General features: G+C 50.6%; 1 long non-coding RNA gene across 1 annotated transcript in view; it reads right to left on the bottom strand.

Moving 5' to 3' along the window:
- The window catches only part of LOC116542261, a 4,880-nt gene extending 4,142 nt beyond the window's left edge, over positions 1-738 (bottom strand). The window contains exon 1 of the long non-coding RNA XR_004265141.1: positions 700-738. This is a non-coding gene — a long non-coding RNA (uncharacterized LOC116542261). The remainder of the gene's footprint in view (positions 1-699) is intronic.
- Between the last annotated feature and the right edge of the window lie 12,672 nt (positions 739-13,410).

Genomic DNA, 13,410 nt, shown 5'->3' with positions numbered 1-13,410 from the left:
CTGACCACAGGCCCCTCTGCTGACCACAGACCCTCTGCTGACCACAGGCCCCTCTGCTGCCTACAGACCCTCTGCTGACCACAGGCCCCTCTGCTGACTACAGACCCTCTGCTGACCACAGACCCTCTGCTGACCACAGGCCCTCTGCTGACCACAGATCCTCAGACTTTATCCGAGACCCTCCTTAGTCCACAGCTTCCTCCTCAGTCCTCAGGCCCCTCTGCTGACCCGGGGCCCCTGGCGCTTCAGGGCCCTGCCTCCGGCCACTCACTCAGTGGTCTCCTTTCCCTGCCACATGGGCGAGGGCAGGATGACTCACTCTCCCCTCAGCCTGTAGGCCGCTGAGGCCTGAGGAAGTGCCTGGAAGCCCACGCCGACCCCTTCAAGCCCGCCCAGACTTCACAGGTCGGAACGGAGCTGCCCTGACCTGCCTTCCCCTCAGCATCACCCGGATCATTTCCTCTCGCCAAGGCAGCCTGTCCCTGCCTCCTCCTCTGCGTCTCTGTCCCTTCCTTTCCTGGTGACTCCCTGGAGTGTGAAGAGTGGGCTCCCTGCCCAGCTCCACTCTCCTTACTGCCAGCATCTCCATGATAGGGACCTCACAGCCTTTCCGCCGAGCTGGCATGGATGCTACTGCAGGACGTGAGATCACCGTGTGGTCCCTCCCTAGGATTCCCTGCTTAGCATCTTTGCATTCACCTGGCTTGAGTGTCAGAAGGGATTGTCCACTCTACCGCTTTGCATTCTTTTGTAATGACCTTCATTCCATCAAGGCTGCTATTCGCTGAGCAGGTTGTATATAGAAAATGCAAACTAGAAATTAGCCAGGCATGGTGGTAGGCACCTGTAATCTCAGCTACTCAGGAGGCTGAGGTAGGAGAATGGCTAGAACTCTGGGGGCGGCGGTTGCAGTGAGCTGAGCTCGTGCCGCTGCACTCCAGCCTGGGCGACAGAGCGAGACTCTGTCTCAAAAAAAAAAAAAAAAGAAAATGCAAAACAGCAATGCTCGTTAACATGTCTAAAGCCTTGTCAGAGAAAGTAGAGAAGAAATAGGAACCCCCAAGTCTCCAGGCTCCCTCAGCGAGTAGGTGGAGAGGGTTGTGGGGGTGACTCCTGGGGCCTTGGAAGGGACTTTGCCCTCACTCCCTCATCTCAACAGGGCACCCAAAATTTCTTTCTATGGAACAGAGTTTTGTCTAGTAAGGGATAAAACATGAATGGGCCCCAGGGAGACGCATCGCGACATGTAAATCCATCCTAAAACGCTTCTTTCTATCAACCACAAGATGTAGTTCTGACTCGTTCTGGGAAATACTCACACCAGGCATTTCAGAGTTTCCTAAAGGATGCTGCATTTGTATAGAAGATGCAATTCCCTTTAGATGCCCTTCAGCTCCCAGCAGTGTTTCTGCTCCTAATATTAAGCACATCCTTGTTGTGAAGATTTTAAAGTCTACTTCAGCCTCTGGACTTTATGAAAGCAATATTGTTTATATATTTCACCACATTGATAAGAGCTCACTAAAATCCCACAAAAATGTTCCTCCCAGGCATGGCAAGTCATTAGATGCCGACGGTAAATTCTGAGTAAGTCAGGCCGGTGGGCATCAGCCACAGGGTGTCAGGTTGTGAGTCGTCCTAGTAAACACATTCACGATTCAAAGACCTGCTTAGCTGGATTTTAGTGAGGTTACCATGCCCATGACTCGGATTGTCTTTGCAGGGATGATTTTACAGGCTCAACCCCCAACAAAGTCAAGGCAAAAAGTAAACCAAAGGAGAAAATGAGACCTAGCCCCTCTCCATACAGAGAATCAGTTGTAGAAACTCACTCCATTCCCCAGCTATCCTGCTACTTGAAATCAATATATTTATTTTTGGGGAAAGGATAACAGAAATTTGGGAAAATTAAGTTATTCATCTAGATGCTATTTGCAAACTCTCCAGCTCCTGGAATCATTGCTCCCCTCCCCTATTTACCACGAGGAAACCGGTGTGTTCTGTCGGAGGCCCTTGACAGGAGCACTCTGGGGCAGCGGAGTGGGTGGGAGGTGTTTTCTCAGTGGGAAAGAGGAGGACCTGAACCGTTTTTCCTCAGGGTAGAACTGGAGACAGCTAAGGGGGTGGGCGTCCATGCTGTGAGTCCCCCAGGAGCTCCCCGGAGCCCCAGGGCTGACCCATGCAAGAAGGCACTTCTTCCCAAGGGGCCGCCCCAAGGCGACCTCAGCCTGTAATTGGAAGTGAGAACTGAAAGTTTCCACACTGAGCATGTGTGGGTGTGTTCTTATTTCTTACATCCTTCTGCAGTGACAGTGTTGTTTTTCAGGAGCCTGGAAGCTTGGTGAGGGTGAAACATCCCTGAGAAATGCCTTCATCCCAACAGAGCTCCTGCTTGAATGCGACATCTGGGAGAGCAGTTGCGTATCAGCTTACAATGACCTTCGTCTCAAAAGGAGCCTTTAAACATGCGGATTTCCACGGAGACATCATAGTATGATTATACGTGTTTTGGGCATGAAGCCTCGAGGAGATTCGTGGGAGGATTGTGGCACGCTCGTGCGTGGGTCACAGCGACAGCCTGCGGCACCGGGCATTGCCACTTGGAGGTCAGAATGAAGAGACGGTGGCGCAGCCCGGCTGTGTCTAGGGGGACAGGGCCGCCCGGGGAGCCGGCTCTGGTTCCGCCGCTTTCTGCGCGTGTGTCCAGCTCTCCTCCGTGGGTCACATCTCATCAAGCCTTTCCGTTCCACCATTATGTTAACAAATAATGGACCTATTGCTGTGTTACAATATTTAAAATTTTTCTGTTTTAATTGCTAATATGGTAAATCTTGACAAACATAATTTACATATATAAATTTTTCTTGGAGAAATCTTTCAAAACCAAGCCATTAAACGTGGGTTGGAGCTGAGAGAAGATAGGGCCTTGCCTTGCTTTGTGGCCTGAAGGTCAGGCTGGACGGGCCGACTCTCCACTGAGGGGGTGGCCCTGACGGCATTGGAGCCCTGGATTCGGGCCTGGTTGGCCTCTTGGAGCTACCTTTGCCCCGGAAGAGGACAGGCTCCCGGAAGATCCTGCCCTGCAGGTGCTCCCTCTGGCTGTTTGCCCTGCAGGACTTTCGAGCTCCAGGACCTGAATGAGCCCTGTATAGGTTTTATTAGAATACCAGACGAGCGAAGAATCTCCTCTGTTAGCTCAGTATATTAATGATAAACACCTGTATGTTCTGAAATCCAAGGTGGCCCAAGAGTATTCCCAATTCCCAATTCAGAAATTGCAGTTTAAATGTGGTCTCTCAGGAGTGTTAGAAATGCCTCTCTTCACTGTACTAAATGCAAATGAATTGGCCTTATGTTTGGGTTGCCTGGGAAAGGAGGAGACGAGGAGAGGAAAACAGGGCGTGGGGCCCCCAGAAAGTGCCGGATGGCCAGAATGTCACCGCAGCTGCTGCCAGTGGCTGACCTCGGAGCTGGCCAGTCCTCTTCACATGACTGCTGTCACCCTTCAGTAATTGCCATGCTGTCACCTGAGCTCATGCCTCTTCACTTCTGTCATCAATCACAGTTCTCAGATGTCTCATATACATTTTAGCCATTTTGCCTTATACACCAAAATACCCCACATACGAAAACGTGAGGAAAAGTACTTAAAGCGTAAAACTGCAGAGGGCTTTTGGGACCCCTTCACGTCACACTCAGGCTGCAATCGAAAGTCAACCCAAACACGCTCGCCGGGTCCCTGAGTCTGCTCTCCGCACTGCTGGGGTCCCGAGACCCCTTCAGGAGGCCCACAAAGGGAAAATGATTTTCATCGTAATGCTGAGCCTTTTTTTTTAAAAAAAAACTATGTGGATATTACATTGCTGGTGTATAAAGGCAATAGTGGACAAAACTACTGAGTCCTTAACCCAAAGCAAGCCGAGGCACCAAACCACACAAATAATTGTGGAACTCTTCACCATCACCCACCTGCAGGAAAAAGAAATACAGTTTCCACCTAAGAATGTCCAGAATCAAGCAGTGAGGTTCATTATTAACTGTTCAGTATCAATCCGTGCAGGTGTGTCTTTTCAATATTCTGTGCCACGACATGGGAACTACATGAAGCATTTCTGCAGGTTGGGGTAATGTGCTCGCTGCTGTGGGGCTGCACTGAGGCCAGCATTCCAGTTACCTGCTGAGCCAGCTACTTCGGTTGTTGCTTTCTTTAAATGGAGCACAGTTTTCACTTGAAAGAACAACCAATAGGCAAACTATGGTATTCAGACCTAACTAACAGCCTACTCCTCCAAGGGAAAGAACCAGTAGTATTTGTAGCTCGTGATAAAATCTGAGCTTTTGATAAAAGTTAGACTTTGGGGTCACTTTTATTCATTGCCTTGAGCTTGACAGTTTTACGATATTTAGAGGCTTTTTTGGGAGATGGGTGGCAATATTAACTGTGTTTTTTTATAGTGTATAATGAAAGTGTGGAAATAAACAAAGACCAACTCAGTGAGAACAGGCAGAGGCTGTGAATTTGGGGCTTGTTGGTCACCACTGTGACTGTCCGGCAGGGACTCAGAGGCAGGGGTACAGGTGTGTGTCCGGCAGGGACTCAGAGGCAGGGGTGCAGGTATGTGTCTGGCAGGGACTAAGAGGCGGGGGTGTGGGTGTGTCTGGCAGGGACTCAGAGGGACTCAGAGGCAGGGGTGCAGGTGTGTGTCCGGCAGGGACTCAGAGGCAGGGGTGCGGGTGTGTGTCCGGCAGGGACTCAGAGGCGGGGGTGCGGGTGTGTGTCCGGCAGGGACTCAGAGGCGGGGGTGCAGGTGTGTGTCCGGCAGGGACTCAGAGGCGGGGGTGCGGGTGTGTGTCCGGCAGTGACTCAGAGGTAGGGGTGCGGGTATGTGTCCGGCAGGGACTCAGAGGCAAGGGTGTGGGTGTGTGTCCGGCAGGGACTCAAAGGCAGGGGTGCGGGTGTGTGTCCAGCAGGGACTCAAAGGCGGGGTGCAGGTGTGTGTCTGGCAGGGACTCAGAGGTAGGGGTGCAGGTGTGTGTCCGGCAGGGACTCAGAGGCGGGGGTGTGGGTGTGTGTCCGGCAGGGACTCAGAGGCGGGGGTGTGGGTGTGTGTCCGGCAGAGACTCAGAGGCAGGGGTGCAGGGATTTATGATGAGAAAACTGCAAGCCCCAGATGTACCCTGCCCGAGGCTGCTGCTGGGGACACTGGTGGCACATAGCTGGAATTGGAGCATCCTACGGGACTGGCCAGGGGTGTATCTGGTTCTCTCTGGTTGGCGCTGAGTGGGAAGCAGGGAAACAGTGAAGAAAGCTGTTAGTCATTGATCAAGCCCTGCCATCATGTGTCAGCTGTGGTAGGGTCCCTGTCCCGCCTCCTAGACAGCAGGCTGCTCTCTGGGGCTGGCGTCTGCAGATACTAGGCTACATTCAGGTTTCCTGGGCAGGCTGCCACAGGTGTGGGTCAGTTTGGGTTTTTCTGTGGCCTGCCCAGCATGCCTTTGTATATTCAGTCCCTCGGAGATGTTTGCATTTGGAAGATCTGCACGTCTCAGTAAACCGATGTTTTCCAAACAATGAATGCATGAAGTTACAAAATTCAGTCTGAGAAAAAGGCCCATTCGATGGGCAAGGTGGACAAATGAAATTAGCATAGGAGAGAAGGCCGTGTTCACCGGTGCGGTTTCGGATTCCATATTGCCATTAATCACTTTACAAACTATCACTTTTCAGGGTTTCGTGAAGATTAAAGTAAGAACATCCATAATAATCCAAAAGAGTTCTTAAAATGTTCCTTTCTCCCCCTACATATATGTATGTACACACACACACGTGTCTGGATTTTCCAGATATATTCCCCAAAACCCACCATAGCAGGTGGGATGTGGAGGCAGCTGTGTGAGTCCAGACAGAGATTTACACATGTGTAGATTACTGCCCCTCTTCTCACTAATTTCTTTTCTCTTTGGAAAAATATAGTTGACTTTAATAAAAATATGTTATTATGTTAAAACATAATGGATTTATTATTGTTATTTTAAAGTGAATTAGAATATTGAAAACATTTTCTGTTTTAATTCCTAATATGGTAAATACTGACATATAATTTACATAAACAAATTATGTGGGGTCCTCAGTGATCGTGAGACCACAGAGGGCGCTGAGGAGGAAGTCCACACCCACCGCGGGTTCCACGAAGCCTGAGGTTCTAATCTAGTCAGGTCGTTTTCCATCTTACACCAGCATTGCTCAACTTTGGCTGAAAAACTGAGTCGTTTAGGAAGCTTTTTAGGAAAATGCAAATACCTAAAGGCACCTCCCAGTTATTTAATTAATAACCTGTGTTGTGTCCTAGGCGGTGGTTTGTTAAAGCTCCTTGAGTGATGTTCTGGTGGGTAGCCGGGTTGGGACCAGTGCCCAAGGCCAGCGTTCCTCGCGGTGGGGGCCAGGAGCTCGCTGAGCCCACAGTCTCGGGGGGCTCCGGAGCCGGCCTTGCGGGTCGTGCCCCGTTGGCTCCATGTGAACCACTCCTCCGCTCTGTGCCTCTCACCTGTCAAACAAGTTCATCATCAGACGCCTTTTCCATCCTGGGAAGAAGCGGGTGAGCCTCAGGACCCTGGTGCGGGGCCAGGTGAAGAGGAAACTGAGGCAGGGCTCTGACTTGGATCCAGGTGCCCGGGACAAGCTGAAATTGCCGACAGCAGCAACTGCAGAGACGTCGCCCAGGGAGGCTCACCCAGGCGGCCACTCATGAGTTTCCCACTTCACAGCCACTGCGTCTAAGCGCACGTTGCAGACACCTCGCAGCCATCGCGATGGCTGTCAGTCGCACGCCTTGACTTGCCCCTCCACTGTCCACAGCCCTCAGGCCCATCTGATAGGCGTGACTCCAGCTCCCTTGCTGGGCACACAGCCGACTCAGCACCGCACCCAAGCAGAGCACCTGCTCCCTAGACAGTGAAATGAATCTCTGTGCTCTTAAATTCTTCAAAATGTGCACCTCCTGGGGCTTCAGCTGTGGTTTTAACTTCCATATGCCTTAATTTCCCCAATAAGTAAACGACTAGGCTTACGAGTATAGATGTAAATGGAGAAGAGCTGGAAGTGCAGGCTTTGTCTTTCTGTCCATGTTGCTGCAGAAGGGCTTTCCCAGTTAAGGTCTGCAAGAGCTTTTAAGTGAAATGTTGACAATTACAGGCCTCCGGGGCAAAAACAAAGCAAGGGACACATTCATTGCTTTCACGAAGATCCTAGAGAGAGCACAGGGCCTTGTGATTGCAGCTCTTGTGCTCCTAGGTTAGAAGCACAGACTTAGGGACCAGACCTACATTAGGAGGGCAGGGCCAGGGTCTCCTCCACTGACCGCCCGGGCGTTCAGGGTGCAGCCGAGGCCTCAGGATCTTCGTACACTCATTCTGGCAGCAAATTCGTTTTTTAAAAAATCATTAAACACAAAGGCAGTCGTCATATTGAAACATTTAACAGGAAATTGTGTCTTGGGTGAAGGTAGTCCAAAAAACTACTTCCTCATCAATGAGACTGTTACGAAGCAATCAATGAGACTTTTGCTGTGGTTGGAAGTGTCACTAAGAAAGAAACAAGACAGCCAGTGCCTGCCCTCCTCTGGCCTCTGTCATTAAACCCACACTCCCAGGCTAGCTCAGGGCTATCACCGTTGCTGCCACAATTCAGGTGAGGCAGCTGCTCAGGCCCAGTGTCGCCTGCCCCGTGTGTGATCCCCAGAAGGTTTGCACAGGTGCCAGGCGGTCGGGCCCTGTCGGCTGAGTCAGAGGGCACACGAGACGTCACCTGTGATTCACTTAAATGTGTGTTTCAAAGCATCCCTATTACTAATGGAAGTGGCCAATACAGTAGCCACTAGCCTCGAGGGGCTACTTAAATTAAATGTTAATTAAGTAAAATCACCTAGAATTCCACATTCAGCTCCTTGGTGTCACTGCCTTCATCTCCAGAGCTCTGCAGCCATGTGGGAACAGCGGCTTCAGCGTGGGACTGTCACGAAGGAACGTCACCTTCAGCACGGGCATTTCTGCTAGCCCCACTTCCGCAGTGACTCACACAGATCGGGGTTTAATGAATGACTCGGTGATGTAAGGTTGGGATAGTGACGGTATACAGGTATTAAGGAGGAGTACCGGACTGGCTGATCCTTTCGAAAAGTAGAAAAAATAATAAAATATCCTCTGGAGCCTGCCCCCCCCCACATAGTATTCTATGAATAAAATATCCTCTGGAGCCTGCCCCTCCCCCACCTAGTGATCTTTCTATTAATAAAATATCCTCTGGAGCCTGCCCCTCCCCCACCTAGTGATCTTTCTATTAATAAAATATCCTCTAGAGTCTGCCCCTCCCCCACCTAGTGATCTTTCTATTAATAAAATATCCTCTAGAGTCTGCCCCTCCCCCACCTAGTGATCTTTCTATTAATAAAATATCCTCTAGAATCTGCCCCTCCCCCCACCTAGTGATCTTTCTATGAATAAAATATTCTCCAGATTCTGCCCTCCCCCACCTAGTGATCTTTCTAATAAAATATCCTCCAGAATCTGCCCTTCCCCCACCAAATGATCTTTCTATTAATAAAATAGCCTCAAGAGTCCACCCCTTCCCCACCTAGTGATCTATTAATAAAATATCCTGTAGATTCTGCCCTCTCCCATCTAGTGATCGTTCTATTAATATGTGTTCATTTCCTTTATGGGGACTTCCTTTTTACAAAAAGAAAATGAGATCTCACATATATACACACAATCCTTCCTTTTTCAACTTCACCATATTAGGTAATATCTTGAATTTATTAATATCTTGAATTTATCTCTAGCTGCAAGAATTAAGACTTTCTAAACCTGAGGCAGGGATGGGGGTGGGAGGTTGCATGTCCTGGGAATGAAAGCAGAAACTCTGAGGCAGACAGACCTGAGTTCGAATTCCTGCTCCAAAGTTACCAGCCGAGGGCCCCTGGCCAAGCCACTTTGTATCCCCAAGGGCCTCCCTGTGAATGGCGACAGTAAATTTAAAGGACATCATGCACCTGAAGTGGTCCCTGGAAGCTCAGCAGGTCACATCTTGGGCAAAGCTGAAAAGGGAAAGTGAGTGTCTGGTTTGGTGGGGAGGATATGATTTCACAGCAGGTGGAGGGGCCCTGAATTTCTCTCCCAAACAATGTGTGCTTTGATGGAATTCCGTGGTGTGTTTTCCTGTTTTTCTTTTAACGTGCAAGTTGAAACCTGGGTGCCCGATTGAGTCAACTGCTTTCATGTCTTGTCTATGAAACTCTATTATTCATCCCAACTGAAAAAATATTGTGTTAACAGCAGCAGGGCCTTCCTGGGCAGATAAATATAGAAATAAAAATGTATGAAGACAAGCATATGGGTTTTGTGACTAAGGAGCTCACAGCTGCCTGGAACCGGGTGGTGAGGACCTCCCTGAGCCATCGGAATAGCTCGGATGCTTCAGGCAGGGACAGTGTTGGCCAAACTTTTAATAACCTTTGTTCAGGAAGAGCTGGAAGAACTCTGTGCCTGCCGAGGGGCCTCTCCTCCCCCCCCCCCCCTCCCCCCCCCCCTCCCCCCCCCTCCCCCCTCCCCCTCCCTCCTCCCCTCCACCCTCCCTCCCTTCCCAGCACGGGGGTCATACTCAAGCCCACACTGATGATGTGGAGCTAGCACACAGCGAGACCAAGCCCGACTCTGGACTTGCCGCTGTGACACCGGCCTGCACACCACCAGGAGCCAGACCAGGGCGCCGTTCCGGAGCACAGGGGTGTCCTGTGCTGGCTTCATCTCCAGAGCTCTGTAGCCACGTGGCTGAGCTCAGCACCTGCTCGTCACCTGCACCATCTCCCTCCTCTCTGCTGAACTGCGCACTTTCTTACTTTCCTGTGCCTGTAGGTTTGCTGTGACCAGACGGGAAGAAACACTTTGAAGTCCTTGTCCTGCAAGGGCCGAGTCTGGAAAATCATCTCATCACACCAAGAGCCAGTGGTGGGGATCACAGGCATGTTCCTGCTTCTCCTCACTGCCAGCAGAGTGAACGCAGGTGGTCTGAAGCCCCTTGCACATTCTGTGTGTGTGTGTGTGTGTGTGTGTGTGTGTGTGTGATGTCCCACATGTTCAATCGAAAATAACAGGAGAGTACATTATTTTTTTGTTTTATATGTAAGGAGTTGGGAACTTTGGAGCTTAGAATTCAAAGATATGCCAAAACGTGATGGAAAGAAATGCACTGGGCCAGAAGACTTACAAGAGGAGGAAGAGGAGGAGGTGGGGAGGGAGGAGGGGGAGGGAGAGGAGAAGAGGAGGGAGTAGAAGGAGGAGGAGGATTGGGAGGAGGAGGAAGGAGGGAGGGGGAGGAGGAAATTCTTTGCTAAGGCGCTGAGGGAGAAGTGGGAGGGGTGGGTGAGGTAAGAAGCTATGAGCAGGATAACATCTAATGCTCACAGCATTTACTTGTCCAGCCCATTCTGCAGGACACTCCTATGTGGCCACAGTCCCTGCCCCAGAGGCTGCTGTGATGGGAACTGCCAGCCTCACTCCCCTTCCTGCGAGAGGTCATGTCCCTGTCCCAGCACCTTCAACAAAGAAGTGGGGCCTGGGGCTGATGCAATGAGCGGGTGTCAGGCTGGGTGGAGGTGTCTGTTGGACAGTTGGAAGTTGCTATGGCAATAACAAACATGGATCTCATGTTTTGGAAAGAAGGGTCACCTGTGAGGAGCAGGAATTCTTCTGTCATGGTCCACACTCTGTCGGGTTGCGGTAGCCAGCAGCATGCTCATAACCTGAGAAATATATATGTTTATATATATGCCTTTTTCACTTTATTGGCAAATATTGCACAAGTATATAAATCTCACGTTTTACAGCTAAGGGCTGCATAGCCGTAACTTCTGAGCAATTTATTAAGGTTGAATACAATTGATGTAAGGAATCATTTTATAAAATAAAATCTAGTGCAGGTGTGTATGTGTTTATTTTATAAAGTGCGTAGCACGTGAACCTATATCTGCCCATACATTGCTCTCTCATTCCTTGTTATTCCAGCATTCAGGCACACACGCACCCACATGCACACATGCACAGACATCTGCATGTTCACACAGACACACACATGAGTGACATCACGCCCAGCTCCACTGCTGGACAAAGAGGGTAGGGTACACTGCGTAGGAGTGTGTGTCCCGTCTGAGGTGTTAGCTGGAGGACCCAGGGGCCACTGAAACACACACCGCGAAGTGGTGTCGCTTTTTTCCATGTGACAGCCTGTTTTCCAAATGCAAAGGCGGCCTTTGATGGATTATCGTGTTCTTCATTCAGCTTTGGCCACATTTGGGCACGGTCTCTCACCCTTTTTAAGTGTATTCTTGATGTAGATATTTGAAAAGATGGAGTCTATGAAGATAGGCTTCAGTGAATCAACTGAAAAAAAAGTTGCTGTATCATTAAATAAGAACACAGTTCAGGAACCCTAACTTCAAACTCACACCCTGCCGCGCCCGAGGAGGGTGGTTCCCATGACGGCGTCAAAGCGGCAGGAGGGAGATCGGTCCGGTTACAATGAGAGGACACGTCTCAGGAGTCAGAGACAAACAAATGATTAACGGTCTTTGCATTGTGTCCAGTGACCTGGCTGCCTGTGGGTCGCTGTGTACTTCTCACTCAGGTGAGTTGAATCAAACCACGGTGCCGCTCGTGGAGCAGACCCAGCTGCCCGGACCTCAGGGTACTCGGGTGAGGAAGACACGTATGATGTCTGGGCTTGCTGAGAGACTCCTACATGCTTGCTCTGCCTCGGTCCTCATAACTACGGGTGACCATACCCTCATTTCTGCCCCATGCCACTCCAAGCACACCCTGGGGGCCTCTGTCGACTGTAATCAGAGCCTTTGTGGACCAGCCTGCTCCACTCCGCATGATTCTAGTGGGGCTGCCTGTCAATCCCACTGTCCCAGGCACATTACCAGCCTGGCTGTCCAGAGAACCCTGCACCTGTGAACACAGCAACTGGACACAAGGCAGTGCATGTCCCAAGCAAGCCAACTTCCTTTTTCTAGGATTGATACAAGCGCTGGAATAAATAGAACCCCTCTCCTTCTGAGTTTATCAGTTTTACATGTTACATCGGCCTGGAGCGGTGAGTGGGACATAAAAACAGTCTTCTAGAAAATGAAGTCCATGCAAAGAAGAACAAAGGCAGGAGATAAAGACAGGATAGGCCTGGGATGAGCACCTAGATCCAACCGTGTCTGAAGTCCATCCTCTTCTTAGAATTCTCAGTTACAGGAGACAATAAATTAATAATTTTTCTTGAGTTCGTTTAAAATGAGTGTGCACAGGAAGAGTTCTTGCACTTTTCCCTAAAGTTCCTCAGACATCACTTACAGGAGGTATTATTTACGGGAGAGTTTTACTCCAATTTAAGGGCTTACCACACAGCCTCAGAACCAAGAGCTCACGTTTTAGGAAGACTTATCTTAAGAAGCCCTTTGGCTATTTCTATTCCTCCAGCCAGCTCCTCTCCGTCCCCTTTTCATGCCCCCAGAAGAGCCAGGCCATAGCCATTCCCACCTTCAGTGTGACGATCTCTTTCACAGAGATTGAAAGCTAAAGTCACACCTCCCATGTGACTCTGCAGCTGTGATTGCAGGCAGTATTTAGGTTCTCTCCATCGGATGCACCTGCGCCAGACCTGCAGGGTGAGACGGGGTAGAGGCAAGAACAGGCTCAAGGCCACGGAAGAGGTTCTGGGGCACAGCCATTGGCTGCCTGAGGCTGTGTGATTCCAGAGTTGAAAGCTGCAGCCTCCTAGGGACCCAGTTCTGGGGTGACAGCCCCCTAATGCACCAGGCTCCTGAGTGAGAAGGAGGCAGCTCCCTCCTTGGGACCCCCTTCTGAGACAAGGCTTTGGGAACGGTTTCTAAAGCTCAATGTGAACTCTACTTCCTTAGCTCCTCCAGCACCTCCGTAAGCCCCCAATTCCTCTTCTGCTTAGAAGTGCAGATTCTGATTCTGTCTTCTGAGCCTCCACCCCCAACCAGCAATTCCTGCACCTCAGGTGGCTCAGGGCCCTCTCCCCCTTCAACACCCTCCATTCCCGTAGAGCTCCCGAACCGGTCCCTGCTTATTCCTTGTGTGGGTTGTTTAACCCTCTCTGCCTATCCAGACAAGGCCCCAGGAGTCACCTGCCCAAAGCCAGCTTCGGCCCTGGAGAAGCTTCGCTGACCCATGCTCCTGGAGTTCCTGCCCCAAAAGCCGTGCCGCCTGGTCGGGGGATCCCCACCCTGGCTTCCCACCCCACAGCAGGGGCATCTGGCATCAGTGAGGAAGACCAGACGGAAGATCTGAGGCCCTTCCCCCATCCACCATCTCCCTTTTCCCACCATCCACCATCCACCA

The sequence above is a fragment of the Sapajus apella genome, unplaced genomic scaffold, assembly GCF_009761245.1.
Source record: "Sapajus apella isolate SASKATOON/1434 unplaced genomic scaffold, GSC_monkey_1.0 scaffold165, whole genome shotgun sequence".
NCBI lineage: Eukaryota > Metazoa > Chordata > Mammalia > Primates > Cebidae > Sapajus > Sapajus apella.
The sequence above is the reverse complement of the archived record's forward strand: the minus strand, read 5'-3'. Positions and strand labels throughout refer to the sequence as shown.